Raw genomic sequence first — 14,649 nt, 5'->3', positions numbered from 1 at the left:
CTCCTCTAGCTCATTCAACTAGAGTAATCTTTTCTCTCCAGCTACCTTAGCATCAAGGTTGAGGAACCTGGTTGCCCAGTAGGCCTTGTGTTCCAGTTCCACTGGCAGACAATAGGCTTTTTCATACACAAGCTGGTATGGAGAGGTCCCTATAGGAGTTTTGAATGCAGTTCTGTATGCCCACATAGCATCATCTAGACTTCTTGCCCAATCCCTTCTATGGGTACTTACAGTTCGTTCCAGAATTTATTTTAGTTCTCTATTTGAGACTTCAGCCTGCCCATTTGTCTGTGGGTGATATGGAGTTGCCACTTTGTGGTTAATTCCATATCAGATCAGAGCAGAGTCAAGCTGTTTATTGCAGAAATGAGTGCCTCCATCACTGATCAGTACCCTAGGGACACCGAACCGGCTGAATATATGCTTCTGGAGGAACATCATCACTATCTTAGTATCATTAGTGGGTGTTGCAATTGCTTCTACCCACTTAGATACATAGTCTACTGCCACCAGAATATAAGTGTTTGAGTATGATGGCGAAAAAGGCCCCATAAAGTCAATACCCCATACATCAAACAACTCAGTCTCTAAGATCCCTTGCTGAGGCATGGCATAACCATGAGGCAGATTACCAGCTCTCTGGCAACTGTCACAGTTACGTACAAACTCTTGGGAGTCTCTATAGAGAGTAGGCCAGTAGAAGCCACATTAGAGAACCTTTGTGGCTGTTCGCTCACCTCCGAAATGTCCTTTATATTGTGATCCATGGAAATGCCATAGGATCTTCTGTGCCTCTTCTCTAGGCACACACCTACAGATTATTCCTTCTGCATATCTCTTAAAGAGATATGGTTCATCCCACAAGTAGTACTTTGCATCAGAAACCAATTTTTTGTTTGCTGCCTACTGTACTCTTTGGGTATGAATCTCACAGCTTTATAGTTTGAAATGTCTGCAAACTACGATACTTCCTGAATGGCAAAGAGTTGCTCATCCATAAAGGTTTCAGAGATCTCAGTAGGAGGGAGGGACGCTCCTGCTGCTAGTTCTATCCGGGATAGGTGATCGGCTACTTGGTTCTCTGTCCTTTTTCTGTCTCTTATTTCTATATCAAACTCTTGCAGAAGCAACACCCATATTATGATTCTGGGTTTTGAATGCTTTGTGAGGAGATATTTTAGAGCAGCATGGTCAGTGTACACAATCACTTTTGGTCCTACTAAATAAGATCTGAACTTGTCAATGGCATAAACCACTACAAGCAACTCCCATTCTATGGTTGTGTAATTCTTCTGTGCGTCATTTAAAACACGGCTAGCATAATAAATGACATGCAGAAGCTCCGAGATTTTGCAATTTTTGAAAAATCTTTTATAAACCTCCTATAGAATCCTGCATGCCCTAGAAAGTTTTTGATTGCCTTAACATTGGCAGGTGGTGGTAATTTTTTAATTACCTCTACCTTAGCTTGATCTACCTCTATCCCTTTGTTTAAAATTCTATGCCCAAGGACAATTCCTTCAGTCACCAGAAAGTGACATTTCTCCCAATTTAAAACCAGGTTAGTCTCTTGGCACCTTTTTAGAACAAGTGCTAGATGGTCAAGACAGGAACTGAATGAGTCTCCAAATACTGAGAAGTCATCCATGAAGACTTCTAGAAATTTCTCTACCATATCAGAGAAGATAGAGAGCATGCATTTCTGAAAGGTTGCAGGTGCATTGCACAGACCAAATGGCATCTTTTTGTAGGCAAATACTCCAGATGGATATCTGAATGTTATTTTCTCTTGGTCTTAAGGGTCTACTGCAATTTGGTTGTAACCTGAATAGCCATCCAAAAAGCAGTAGTATTCATGACCTATTCCTGAGGATTTTTAAGAGGTTCTTCTATTTTCTCTGGTTCCTCCAGATCAGGCTGAACATCTTTAAAACTGTCCTCTTGCTCTGATTCAAGACTCTCAGTCATATTGACCTCTTCCACCAGGGAGTCAATAATATCAACGTTCATACAGTCTTTTGATGTGTCTGGATGCTGCATAGCTTTGACAGCATTCAACTTAAACTCATCCTCATTGACTCTCAGGGTTACTTCCCATTTTTGGACGTCAATGAGGGTTCGTCCAGTTGCTAGGAAAGGTCTTCCTAGAATGAGAGTTGCACTCTTGTGCTCCTCCATTTCCACCACTACAAAGTCATTGGGAAAGGCAAATGGCCCAACCATGACAATCATGTCCTCAATTATGCCTGATGAAATTTTAATGGAGCCATCAGCAAGTTGGAGACATGTTCGGGTTGGTTTGACTTCTTCAGTCAAACCAAGCTTTCTGATAGTGGATGTAGGTATCAGGTTGATACTTGCCCCAAGATCACATAAAGCTATCTTGGTACAAGCATCCTCTAATATGCATGATATCATAAAACTTCTAGGATCTTTAAGCTTCTATGGTAAGCTTTTTAAAATGACTGCACTGTATTTTTCAGTGAGAAAAAATTTTTCAGTCTCCCTCTAATCCTTCTTATGATTTAAGATCTCTTTCATGAACTTAGCATAAGAGGGTATTTGCTCAAGTGCCTCTACAAACGGAATCTTTATTTCAAGAGTCCTGAGATAGTCTACAAAGTGGGAAAATTGTTTATCCTGTTTCGCTTGGCAGAGTTTCTGAGGATAAGGCATCTTGGCTTTATATTCTTCAACCTTATTTGCTGCAGGTTTATTTCCTATAGAAGTGGTTAGAGATGCTTGCTTAAGGGGGTTGTTATCAGCACTTGCAGGTATCCGATCCCTCATTGGCGTTTGAACGCCAGAATTGGGTGCTGTATGGGTGTTTAACACTAGATTGCCACCATTTTCTAGCATTTGAACGCCAGAATTGGCTGTTATATGGGCATTCAACGCCGACTTCTGACCCTTTTCTGGTGTTTGAACGCCAGAATCATTCCTCTCTGGGCTCTTACTGTCCTCAGAGGGCTTTTGGGCAGTGAATTGGTCATCCTCTGTCGGATGTTCATTTCTTGGCTTCCTGCTGCTTTGAGTTGAGACATTCAATGTCTTTCCACTCCTTAAATGAACAGCTTGGCATTCTTCTATTATCTATTTAGATAACTGCTGTTTTGTCTGATTCAATTGTTTCTCCAGATTCTGGTTAGCATCTTTGGTTTCTTGTAGCATCTCTTTAAATTCTGCTAACTATTTTGTTATAGAAAATAGTTGCTGATTGAGTTCAGCAAATTGCTCTAGAGGACTAAGTTCAGTGGATACTGCTTTAGCCTCTTCTTTCATGGAGGACTCACTACTTAAGTACAGATGCTGATTTCTAGTAACTGTATCTATGAATTCTTGAGCCTCTTCAATTGTCTTTCTCATGTGTATCAATCCACCAGCTGAGTGGTCTAAAGATATTTGGGCCTTTTCTGTAAGCCCGTAGTAGAAGATGTCTAACTGCACCCATTCTGAAAATATTTCAGAGGGGCATTTCCTTAGCATCTCTCTGTACCTCTCCTAGGCATCATAAAGAGATTCATTATCCTCTTGTTTAAAGCCTTGGATGTCCAGCCTTAGATGTGTCATCCTTTTTGGAGGGAAATATTGATTCAGGAATTTGTTTGACAACTGTTTCCATGTTCTTATGCTGGCTTTGGGTTGGTTGTTTAACCACCTCTTAGCTTGGTCTTTTACAGCAAATAGAAACAGCAATAATCTGTAGACATCCTGATCCACTTCCTTATCACGTACTGTGTCAGCAATTTGTAAGAACTGTGCCAGAAACTCAGTAGGTTCTTCCTGTGGAAGACCGGAATAGTGGCAATTTTGCTGCACCATGATAATGAGTTGAGGGTTTAGCTCAAAATTACTGGCTCTGATGGGGGGTATACAGATACTACTCCCATATGAATCAGTAGTGGGGTTAGCATATGACCCCAGAGTCTTTCTAGACTGTTTGTTTCCACTTAGGTCCATGATGGAGAAAGGGAGATGATGTGGATTGTAAATAAAAATTTTATGCAAGTTTCAAAAAAAAGAAAAGAAAAAGAAATAAAAGAAATTAGAAAACTAAATTAATTAATTAATTAAAAGGATTTGAAAATTTTGGTGTTGATTTTCGAAAAATGAAGAGAGAGAGAGAGTGGTTAGGAAGTTTTGAAAAAGATGTGTCTTAAAATTAAAGATACATGTAAGAAAAGATTTTGAAAAAGATATGATTTTAAAATTTTAAAGATTGAAACTTTCTTAACAAGAAAACACCAAACTTAAAATTTTTCAATCAAAATAATAAAATATGACAAGTAGTTCGAAAATTATATATAAAAAAGAAAAAGATTTTGAAAAATTTTATAAAATATTTTCGAAAAATATAAAAATAAAATTGAAAAAGAATTTGTTTTAAAAAAGATTTAAAAAGATAAATTTTTAAAATTGAAATTTTGACTTGACTAATAAGAAACTACCAAATTTTAAAAATTTTGACTAAGTCAACCTAAGGAATTCGAAAATGATGAGTAAATAAAGGAAAATATATATATATTTTTTTTGAATTTAATGAGGAAAGAGAAAAACAATAAAAAGACACAAGACTTAACAATTCTGGATCAAAACAAAGAAAACAACCAAGAATACCTTGAATGTCAAGATGAACACCAAGAACACTTTGAATGTCAAGATGAACACCAAGAACTAATTTTTGGAAATCTTTAAGAAAATAAAAACACAAAGGACACCCAAACTTAAAAATTTTTATACTTTGGACACTAATAATTCGAAAATACACAAGAAAAACAAGGAAATACACAAAACAAGAAAAACTAAAGATCAAACAAGGAAAATAAACAAGAACAACTTGAAGATCAAGAAAGAACAAAGAACATAAAACTCGAAAATATGAAGAATAAAAAGAGCATACAATTCAAAAAATTGAAGGAAAATAAAAACATGCAATTGACACCAAACTTAAAACATAATATTAAACTCAAACAGAAGACTCAATTATTAGTTTATTGGTTTTTACCTATTTATTAAAAATTTTCGAAAAAATCTAGAAAAAGAAAACAAGGATTTTAAAATTTTAACAAAAACAATAATAAAAAAACTCAAAGAAAAATTAAAAATTAATAAAGAAAAATAAGATTTTTGAAAAGAAAATAAAAGACTCAAATTTAGTGACTCTAAACCAAAAAGATAAATTTTTCCTAATCTAAGTAACAAGATGAACTGTCAGTTGTTCAAACTCGAACAATCCCCGGCAACGGCGCCAAAAACTTGGTGCACGGAATTGTAATCACACCTTTGCAACTCCGCACAACTAACCAACAAGTGCACTGGGTCGTCCAAGTAATAATTCCTTACGCGAGTAAGGGTCGATCCCACGGAGATTGCCGGCTTGAAGCAAGCTATGGTTATTCTGTAACTCTTAATCAGGAGATTAGTGATAAAAATTATTTATTTTGTAAAAAGTAAAAGAGCATGAAATGAATGATACTTGTTATTCAGTAATGGAGAATAGGTTGAGGTTTCAGATATGCTCTGACTTCTGAATCTCTGCTTTCCTATTGTCTTCTTCTCCAAACACGCATGGCTTCCTTCCATGGCAAGCTGTATGTTGGTGGATCACCGTTGTCAATGGCTACCATCCGTCCTCTCAGTGAAAATGGTCTAGGTACTGTTTCTGTACGGCTAATCAACTGTCAGATCTCTCCTCTCGGATAAAAATACCAGGCACAGCTACCGTACGACTAATCATCTGTCGGTTCTCACTTGTGTCGGAATAGGATCTCTCTATCCTTTTTCACATTGTCACTGCGCCCAACATTCGTGAGTTTGAAACTCGTCACAGTCATCCCATCCCAGATCCTACTTAGAATACCACAGACAAGGTTTAGACTTTCCAGATCTAATGAATGCTGCCAATTGATTCTAGCCTCTACCACGAAGGTTCTGATCTCACAAGTTTGAATGCTCTGTTGTCAAGAGATGCAAATCAAACTCGTGGATTAGAAACCCAAGAGATACGCACTCAAGCTGTTGCCCAATGACTACGTTGAGCTCAGATAGAACGAAAGTAGTTGTCAAGCACGCGTTCATAAATTTGAGAATGATGACAAGTGTCACAGATCATCACATTCTTCATATTGAAGTACGAGTGAGTATCTTAGAACAAAAGCAAGCGTGATTGAATAGAAAACAATAGTAATTGCATTAATCCATTGAAACACAGCAGAGCTCCTCACCCCCACCTATGGGGTTTAGAGACTCATGCCGTAGAAGATACAATATGAGATGTAAAATATCATAAGTTACAAAAAGAATCTCTAAAATTAGTTTTTATACTAAACTAGTAACCTAGGTTTACAGAAAATGAATAACTAAGTGTAGATAGTGTAGAAATCCACTTCCGGGGCCCACTTGGTGAGTGTTTGGGCTGAGCTTTGAAGCTTTCACGTGCATAGGCCATTCTTAGAGTTAAACGCCAGCTTGGGTGCCAGTTTGGGCGTTTAACTCTAGCTCTGGTGCCAGTTCTGGTGTTTTATGCCAGAAAAGGTTCTCTGGCTGGCGTTTAAACGCCAGTTTGGACCATCAAATCTCAAGCAAAGTATGGACTATTATGCATTGTTGGAAAGCCCAAGATGTTATCTTTCCAGCCCAATTGAGAGCACGCCAATTGAATTTTTTGTAGCTCCAGAAAAACGTGTTTGAGTGCAGGGAGGTCAGAATCCAACAGCATATGCAGTCCTTCCTCAGCCTCTAAATCAGATAATTGCTCAGGTCCCTTAATTTCAGTCAGAAAATACCTGAAATTACAGAAAAATAAACAAACTCAGTGAAGTCCAGAAATATGATTTTTGAATAAAAATTAATTAAAATATAACAAAAAGTGAATAAAACGTGCTAAAAACTATATGAAAACACTACCAAAAAGCGTATAAAATATCCGCTCATCAGATACCATAAAGAAAGAACTAGAATCATCAAGCAAAGATAAGGCTATGGCACTTATTTTTCTGCGTCATCACCTTCATGAAGGCTTGAAAGTAGGATACTTGACTGTTAAGGATCCACAAGAATTACAGATAAATTTGAAAGAAATATATGAACATCAAAAGATTGTTCTTTTGCCTAAAGCTCATTATGAGTGGATACATCTAAGGCTGTAAGATTTTAAAACAGTATGTGAATATAATTTTGCATTTTTTAAAATAAGTTCTCAATTGATATTGTGTGGCCAAGAAGTCACAGATGAGGACTTAATGAAAAAACTTTTTCTACATTCCTTGCTTCCAACGTACTGTTACAATAACAGTATCGTGAAAAGAATTTAAAAAGGTATTCTGATCTAATAGGGTGTTTCCTATTGGCAGAACAAAATAATGAATTGCTAATGAAAAATCATGAAGGTCGTCCTACTGGTTCAACTGCTTTCGCTAAAGTGAATGCGATAAATTGTGAACCTAAAAGAAACCATGGTTAGAAAATGGTCGAAACCATGGTCGTGGTCGTAGACGTGGACATGGCAAATGGAATAATAGGGTTCCCACTTATAACCAAAAGGGGAATAAACATGAGAAGCATGCTCCGAGCCATAATATGGAAAATTTGTGCTATCGATGTGGATTAAAAGGTCATTGGTCGCGTATATGCCGTAGCCCTGAACATTTTGTCAAGCTATATGAAGAATCTATCAAAAGAAAAGGACAAAAATAAGAAGCCAATTTGACTATACTAAGAGAGGAAGTTAAAGTTAATAATGTTGAAATGGAACTAAAATCCACCAATGATATCTTTGCAGACCTTGATGACATCCTTGACCTTAGCAACCCATGTAAGTCTAAAACAAGTGATTTTGGTTACCCAAGCGATGTTACTCATTTATATAAAGCAAATCTCTTTTAGAAGAGTATTAATCATAAATCTATCATTTTAGATTTTTTTTTCTTCTTAGTTTTTTTTCTTTTGCTTGTGGTTTTTTTATTTTTGAGATTTTTGTATTTTTTCTTCCTTTTAATTAATGGTAATTTTTTATTTTCGTAATTGAAGATATGGATATTCCTTATGCTTTGCTCAAATTCAAAAATAAAGAAGTTTGTCAAGCCGACAGTTCTTCTACGCATACAATACCTAGAGATAAAAGACATTTTATCTCTGTTGTTACAAAGAAAACAAATATAAGTACGATTGTTAGTAGTGCAAAAATGATTCAAGGCTCCGAAAGAGCTACTATAGGATTGCCTAAAGGAACCGTATTCTTTATAAATAATACATTACTATTAAGTAAGTCTCATAAAAACTTACTATGTTTTAAAGATATCTGCTAAAATGGATATCATGTAGAAATCGCAAGAGAAGAAAATAATGAATATCTTTATATTACAATTATAAAATCAGGAAAAAAATGTGTCTTAGAGAAATTACCCGCTCTTTCTTCTAGTTTGTACTATACCACTATTAACAATGTGGAATCACATACCATAGTAAATTAGAAGTTTACAAATACATATATATTTACAATTTGGCATGACCGGTTAGGACATCCAAGTTCAATCATGATGAGAAGAATCATCGAGAATTCATCTTGTCATCCTCTAAAGAAAAATAAAATTCTTCAATTTAATGAATTCTCATGTGTTGCTTGTTTTCAAGAAAAATTAATTACAAGACCAACATAAGAAAAAATTGGGATTGACTTACCATCTTTTCTAGAACGTATTCGGGGTGATATATGTGGGCCCACACTACAAGAAAAAACATTTTTAGTGGCTATTTATTTTACTTTTAGCGGAAAGAAAAATAGCCACTAATACATTTACTGGGAATTAGGCATTAGCCGTCTTATACTTTGTCGTTAAAAAGTTTTAACGGCAATTATAACTTTTGACGGTAATGACCGTTTTAATGGCCACAAAAAAGTATATAATTTTTAGCGTCCATCTTCTTGGCAATTTGTATTGCCACTAAAAGGAATTCTATGATTGCAATGTTATTCACTTTTAGTGGCCATTACTATTGCCGCTAAAATTCATTTTACCGGCAATTTATATGGTCACTAAAAATAATTATAAAATTGTAATGTTATTCACTTTTAGTTGCCATTACTATTGTCGCTAAAATCTTAAGACTTTTTTAATTATACGCACTCTTTTAGAAATAACAACCTATCATTTTTTAAATTTCAAATTATTTTTACCAACAAAATATACTAAAATTAATTACTACAAAATAAAATATTTCATTAAATTAAAAATATTTATACATAAATTTCTCTTGAAAAATAATAAAACATAATACAAATTTAAACAAAACAAATACTATAAGTCTATGTTACATCAATGATTAGCACATAGCAGTGACATGATGTAGGATCAAGCCTCATCATTGTCAATTTAAAGCAGATGAACAATGGCATTATAAATTAAAATACTTCACATCTAAGAGTGGTTGCAAGTAAGATGTGATACATCATCTGCTTGCTTCCTTATCTGCTCCACGATTTACGGCTTCGTTTGCCACCTCTGCCTTAAATCTAGAAGTTCTTGTGCATAGGGTGCAGCAATCTTTGCAAACGAAATAATAAGAACCAAGCTAACCATGTTTGCCACAAATCCTACATTATCTGGCAACATCGTTACTGCAGTAATAAGAACCAACAAAATGGACTCATTACTTAGTCTTAACATACTAATAAGAAAATTGCCAGTTTGGCATAACAATTTTTCTTATAGGACATAGTTTACCTACCAAAGACAAAAGAAGCTGCTCTATATCCTCCTTTTCTTCGAATCTTTGCAACTTGGTACTCAGCATCTTTCAAGCTAGACTCATCTTTTGAATCATATAAATGTGCATTTCGATACAAAGCCATTTTCAGTAAATTGTTTCTTAAGAGAAAAGAATATAGCATTTAAACACTATAGCCATTCAGAGTCATTATTTTTAAACCATTATTTGGCATGCACCTAAGATAACATGTTAAATAGATAGTTTGACTATTTTTGTGCAAGATGATTTCTCAATTATTAGAATTAGCCAAGCAACAAAATAAAATAATGAACCCTTTTATGACTAATTAAAATCAAATGCTTTGCCCAACTGCAATTTGATTAGATTTATGATAACAGAATCCAAATATCAGTGGTTCAATTAGACCAAAAGAAAGTTAAATGTAGTGTAGAACATGATGTGCAGTATTTAGTATTTACCATGGCTAAGCAAGGCTCGAGCTAGAAAGTAGTAGAGAAGTGTAAAGGAGGGAATTCTTGATGATGTTAATTCCTCCACTGAAGCGATTGCTTTTATAATAATCACTCAGGTAGTGAGTTCCTTGCATGCAGGATGACAAAGTAGTGTTATGGTGTTACATACTCTTATTAGAAATGAGGCTTTGTTCAAATCCAAATCCTCACAGCTCTTCTGATCATCTGCTCTCAAATTTGAAAAATTGCAAATAGCAATACTTACAGAAATAACAGAAATATTTATGAAGAATGCCACCATAAGAGCATATCCACTCTCTTGTTATTAATAATATTTAAGATTTAAAAATGTACAACTACCTGATATTAAAAAGGTGATACAAAGTGTATAATTTATCTACTCCACCCTATTGTTTGTACATATTTAACCTGATTAATAATAAAATAAGTAATCCATATGCATACATCATACAACAAAGAAGAATTAACTACATACCCTAGGTGGATTTTGGTAGCACAAAAGATAAAAAGGAACGAAGAATCTAAATACACAAAAATGCAAATAAAGTTCACCAAAATGGTACTTAAAAGAATTCCAGTGTAATGAATTAATTTAGCAAACAAGTAACTTCATCTAGTCTTGTTTGTTACCCCTAGTCTCTGCTTGTAACTGTTATCTCTATTTGTTTTTATAGGGACAACTTTTGCTGGTGTTGAATGCTCATATTGTGAGAACCGAATCAAAACTTGCATTAGGATAGTAACAACTCCCAAAGCACCAATCAAAGTATTGTAGTTTTGCTCTAAAATTATTTTACTCTATAGAATGAGATACAAGAAAAAGAAGATAAAAAATGCAAAAGTCATACATATTGAGAGAGTATTTCTCCAATAGAGACTTGATTGGTTTACCAGCATCATGAGATTCTTTGTCACTAAATTTATTTTCATATTTATGTTTGTCTAACAATGCATTCTGGTGTGCGCGATGGAGAAAAGAAGGTGAGAGAAAAATAATATAAAATAATTAGAAAAAGTCATAAAATGAAAATCTATAGACACAAAGCAAAACAATACACCAAAAAACTTTTGCAAAGGTAGTGTATGTACAAACTTTAGAAAAAATAAACTATTTACTCCTAATTGAATAAGAAAATCATGAAATACAAGGAACTTTTTGTAAGTATGCCTAACAGATTCTTTATCATATACATAGAAATTATAAGAAATCAAATTGAACCCACCTTAGCGACAAATACATCTCGACACCATTGAACAACACCTTCATCATCCTTGGGTAATTCATTCATCAAATGTCGTTTAATATGAACATGCACCTAAAAAGGTAACAAGACTAGGCTTTTAATTGAGCAGGGCATTGGATACAAAAGATATTATTGAGTTACTGGCAATTTAAACAAGGGAAAATAAGATGATTTCACCTTAATTCTTGGAATCAAAACTTTAGGCAATCCAGTTGTGGTTGCATATTCCTGAGCAGCTAAAAGTTTGGCCTGTGTAAATCTTGTTCCTTCCACAAAGAGAGCCAACCAAAAAGGAAGAGGATAATCCTGAAGTTGTTGTATGCCTGACTGAATTACAATATAACAAGCTCAACATAAGATGATTATAAAAAGACAAGAAGAAAATATTGAAAAATAAGAATATTTATGAGGAAGGCCACCATAAGAGAAAATTCACTTTCTATCATGTAAAATCTACAAGGATCCTATCAAACAATGAAATGGAAAAATCATAACCATGAAGATTTCTTCTGACAAAAGCAGAATCCATTCTAGAGTGTTAAATGTTTACTTTGATTCCACGAACGGATTGAGGTATTTTCCTCGAAAGCACCAATGCAGAGTGGAGGAAGAGATTTTGTCTCAAAAAGAAAATGCATAAAAGAACATATCATAACCTTACATTGCAAAACTAACATTAACAGAAGCTTCTAGAAGACATAAAAAAAAAGAACTCACCGCATAACCAAAGTGCCAAGGAGGGAAATTGCAAGACCGTTTAGCACCATTTCCTTTAATCAAAGATTCAAATCTTCAAGTTGCTCTTGCAACACTATCTAATAGCAGCCAGACCTTGATCTCCAAAAAAACAACCCTAAAAAGTTCTTAGAAAATTATAAACTACATTGATAGGGAAAAATCAAATCAGCGTTAATTAAATTGAAGAAAAACAACACTAATTTTGGCATCGGATAAGCATACCGAATCAGGATTGGTCTCAATGGAAGAGGTATTGTCAGCAACGCAATGCACCTTGAGAGAGCGCGTTCTGGCGGAGAACGGGGAGAGGCACTCGTCGATGTAGAGGTTGCAGAGATTGGAGAAGCGGGAAGGGAGGAGGTGAAGAAAGATGTCAGGGGAGGCAAAGGCGCCGATTCATAGGGTGGAGATGACCTAAGTGGCAATGGTGGTGACGACGGCAACATTGAGCTTAGGGTTTTTGGGATGAATTTTCCCTTCCCTCTGCATCTGTTTCTCACTTTCTCACACTCAATTGACCAACAATTATTAAAAAATATATATTTAAATAAAACTAATACTGGCCATAGTACTTTAGCCACTAAAAATGTTTCACTACAAAATAATTTTTCTTAATTTTAGTGGCAATAATAATAATTGCCATTATAATATATAGTATTAATGGCAAATATATAATAGCCACAAAAACATAACTAAAATTAAAAAAGTAGCGGCCATTATATTATTGCCGCTAAAAGTTTGTTGCCAAAACTAATTATTCTTGTAGTGCCATTCACCCCATGTTGACTGTTTAAATATTTCATGATTTTAATAGATGAATCTTCACGATGATCCCATGTTTGTTTACTATCAACTCACAACATTGCAACATGTCGTTTGCGAGATTGTTAGCTCAAATAATTAAATTAAAAACTCATTTTTCAGACTATATGTTATAAAGATAATACGTCTTGATAATGTGTAAGAACTGGAGTTTTTATGAATAAAATAATTTAAATGCTCAAATTAAGTTCCAGAAAGTTAGAATGAGAATTTGGACTCAATAGGTCTTTCTGAGTCAGAAAATGTGTTTTCTGCGAAAAATCGTGAAAAATCACAAACCGACAGTTGAACCGATCGAACCAGTTTAAGTTTATCCGATACTGTACGAGCAAAAGCGAAAACAATCGGAAACCATAGAAAAATATTAGAAATGAAAAACCGGGTGTCAATTTTAAAGGTTTGGCCCGAAGTTAGGCCAAACGAACTAAAAACGCTAACGGGTTGGACTGGGCCCAAGTTGGGTCCAAACCCAACATATATAAGGGTTCATTAAATGAACCCATTCAACACAACACACACACACACACACCAGCTGCAAGAGAAGAGGAGAGAAGAGAGAAGAAACACTATTTATCTCCTCATTCTTTTCATCATATCTTGAGCTACGGTGCTCAGATTCGCATGCCGTCAGCGGCTAGGTAAAGCTCTCATCGAGCCCGTCATTTCTATCTAAACTTTGTGGTAAGTCTCTTGAGTTTCCCTGCCCAGTTTTCGTGCCCTTGTGAATTTTGAGTTTTGGGATTTGGTTTTCAGTGAAATCTTGTGTTTTGGGTGTTTTAAGTACACTCTAGCACTTGATTGTTTGTGGTTTTGGCTTCCAAAAATGTTGGGCAAGGTAAGAGCTCTTGAAATCCTTGTGATTTTATGATTATGTTGGGCCCTAGATTGGTTAGTGATGGTTTGTGTGTATATAGCTTGATTGTTGTGAGTTTGGGAGCTTTTGGAGCTTGTTGGTGCTTGTTGGAGTCCTTTTGGAGGCTTGCTTGTGGTTGGAAGCTCAAATTGTGCTCTCTTGGGGTTTTGGTTCATATTGCGAATCGGCCAAGGTATGGTTTTGGTTTCCTCTAAGTAGTATATAATATTCATGGACACTTAGACTAGTGGCCTATAGGTTAAGTTTGAATTTAAAATGGTTGTTGAATGTTGAATGATGGTGTATGATGATTTATGATAGGTTGAGGAATTCTTGAGTTCAAATTATGATGATTAATATTGATATGATGAGGATGAATGATTGTGTGGATTGAAGAGTGGTTTGATATGATATATGTGATGTTAAGGTTGTTGGAATGGTAATTGATGATTTGGAAAGATTGATAAATGATTACATTGATGTTGGTAGTTGGATATGGCACTACAAGAAAATAAGCTTTTGCCACGCTTTAAAAGCATGCTGAAAAGTGCAAAAAAGCGTGGCGATAACTTTTCGCCACGCCTTTGATCTTTCGCCACGCTTTTAAAAGGGTCACATCTGCCAGCGTGCCGGTTGCTCTATGGCCATGCTTTTGTGGATCTATCGGCACACTTTCATCTCTTGCCACACTTAAAAAGCGTGGCCATAGATCTTAACCTATAGGTACGCTTAAAAAGTGTACCGAAAAGTGCACATATCGCCACGCTTTTAAAACGTCCCTAAATGTTTT

The 14,649-nt window shown here is 35.2% G+C and overlaps 1 pseudogene; it reads right to left on the bottom strand.

Annotated features, from left to right (window-relative positions):
- Positions 1 to 10,811: 10,811 nt before the first annotated feature.
- On the bottom strand, positions 10,812 to 12,630 carry LOC110275731 (1-acyl-sn-glycerol-3-phosphate acyltransferase 2-like; annotated as a pseudogene).
- Between the last annotated feature and the right edge of the window lie 2,019 nt (positions 12,631 to 14,649).

This window comes from Arachis duranensis, chromosome 9 (genome assembly GCF_000817695.3).
Source record: "Arachis duranensis cultivar V14167 chromosome 9, aradu.V14167.gnm2.J7QH, whole genome shotgun sequence".
In the NCBI taxonomy this organism is placed as follows: Eukaryota; Viridiplantae; Streptophyta; class Magnoliopsida; order Fabales; family Fabaceae; genus Arachis; species Arachis duranensis.
This window is presented reverse-complemented; position numbering and strand designations above follow the sequence as displayed.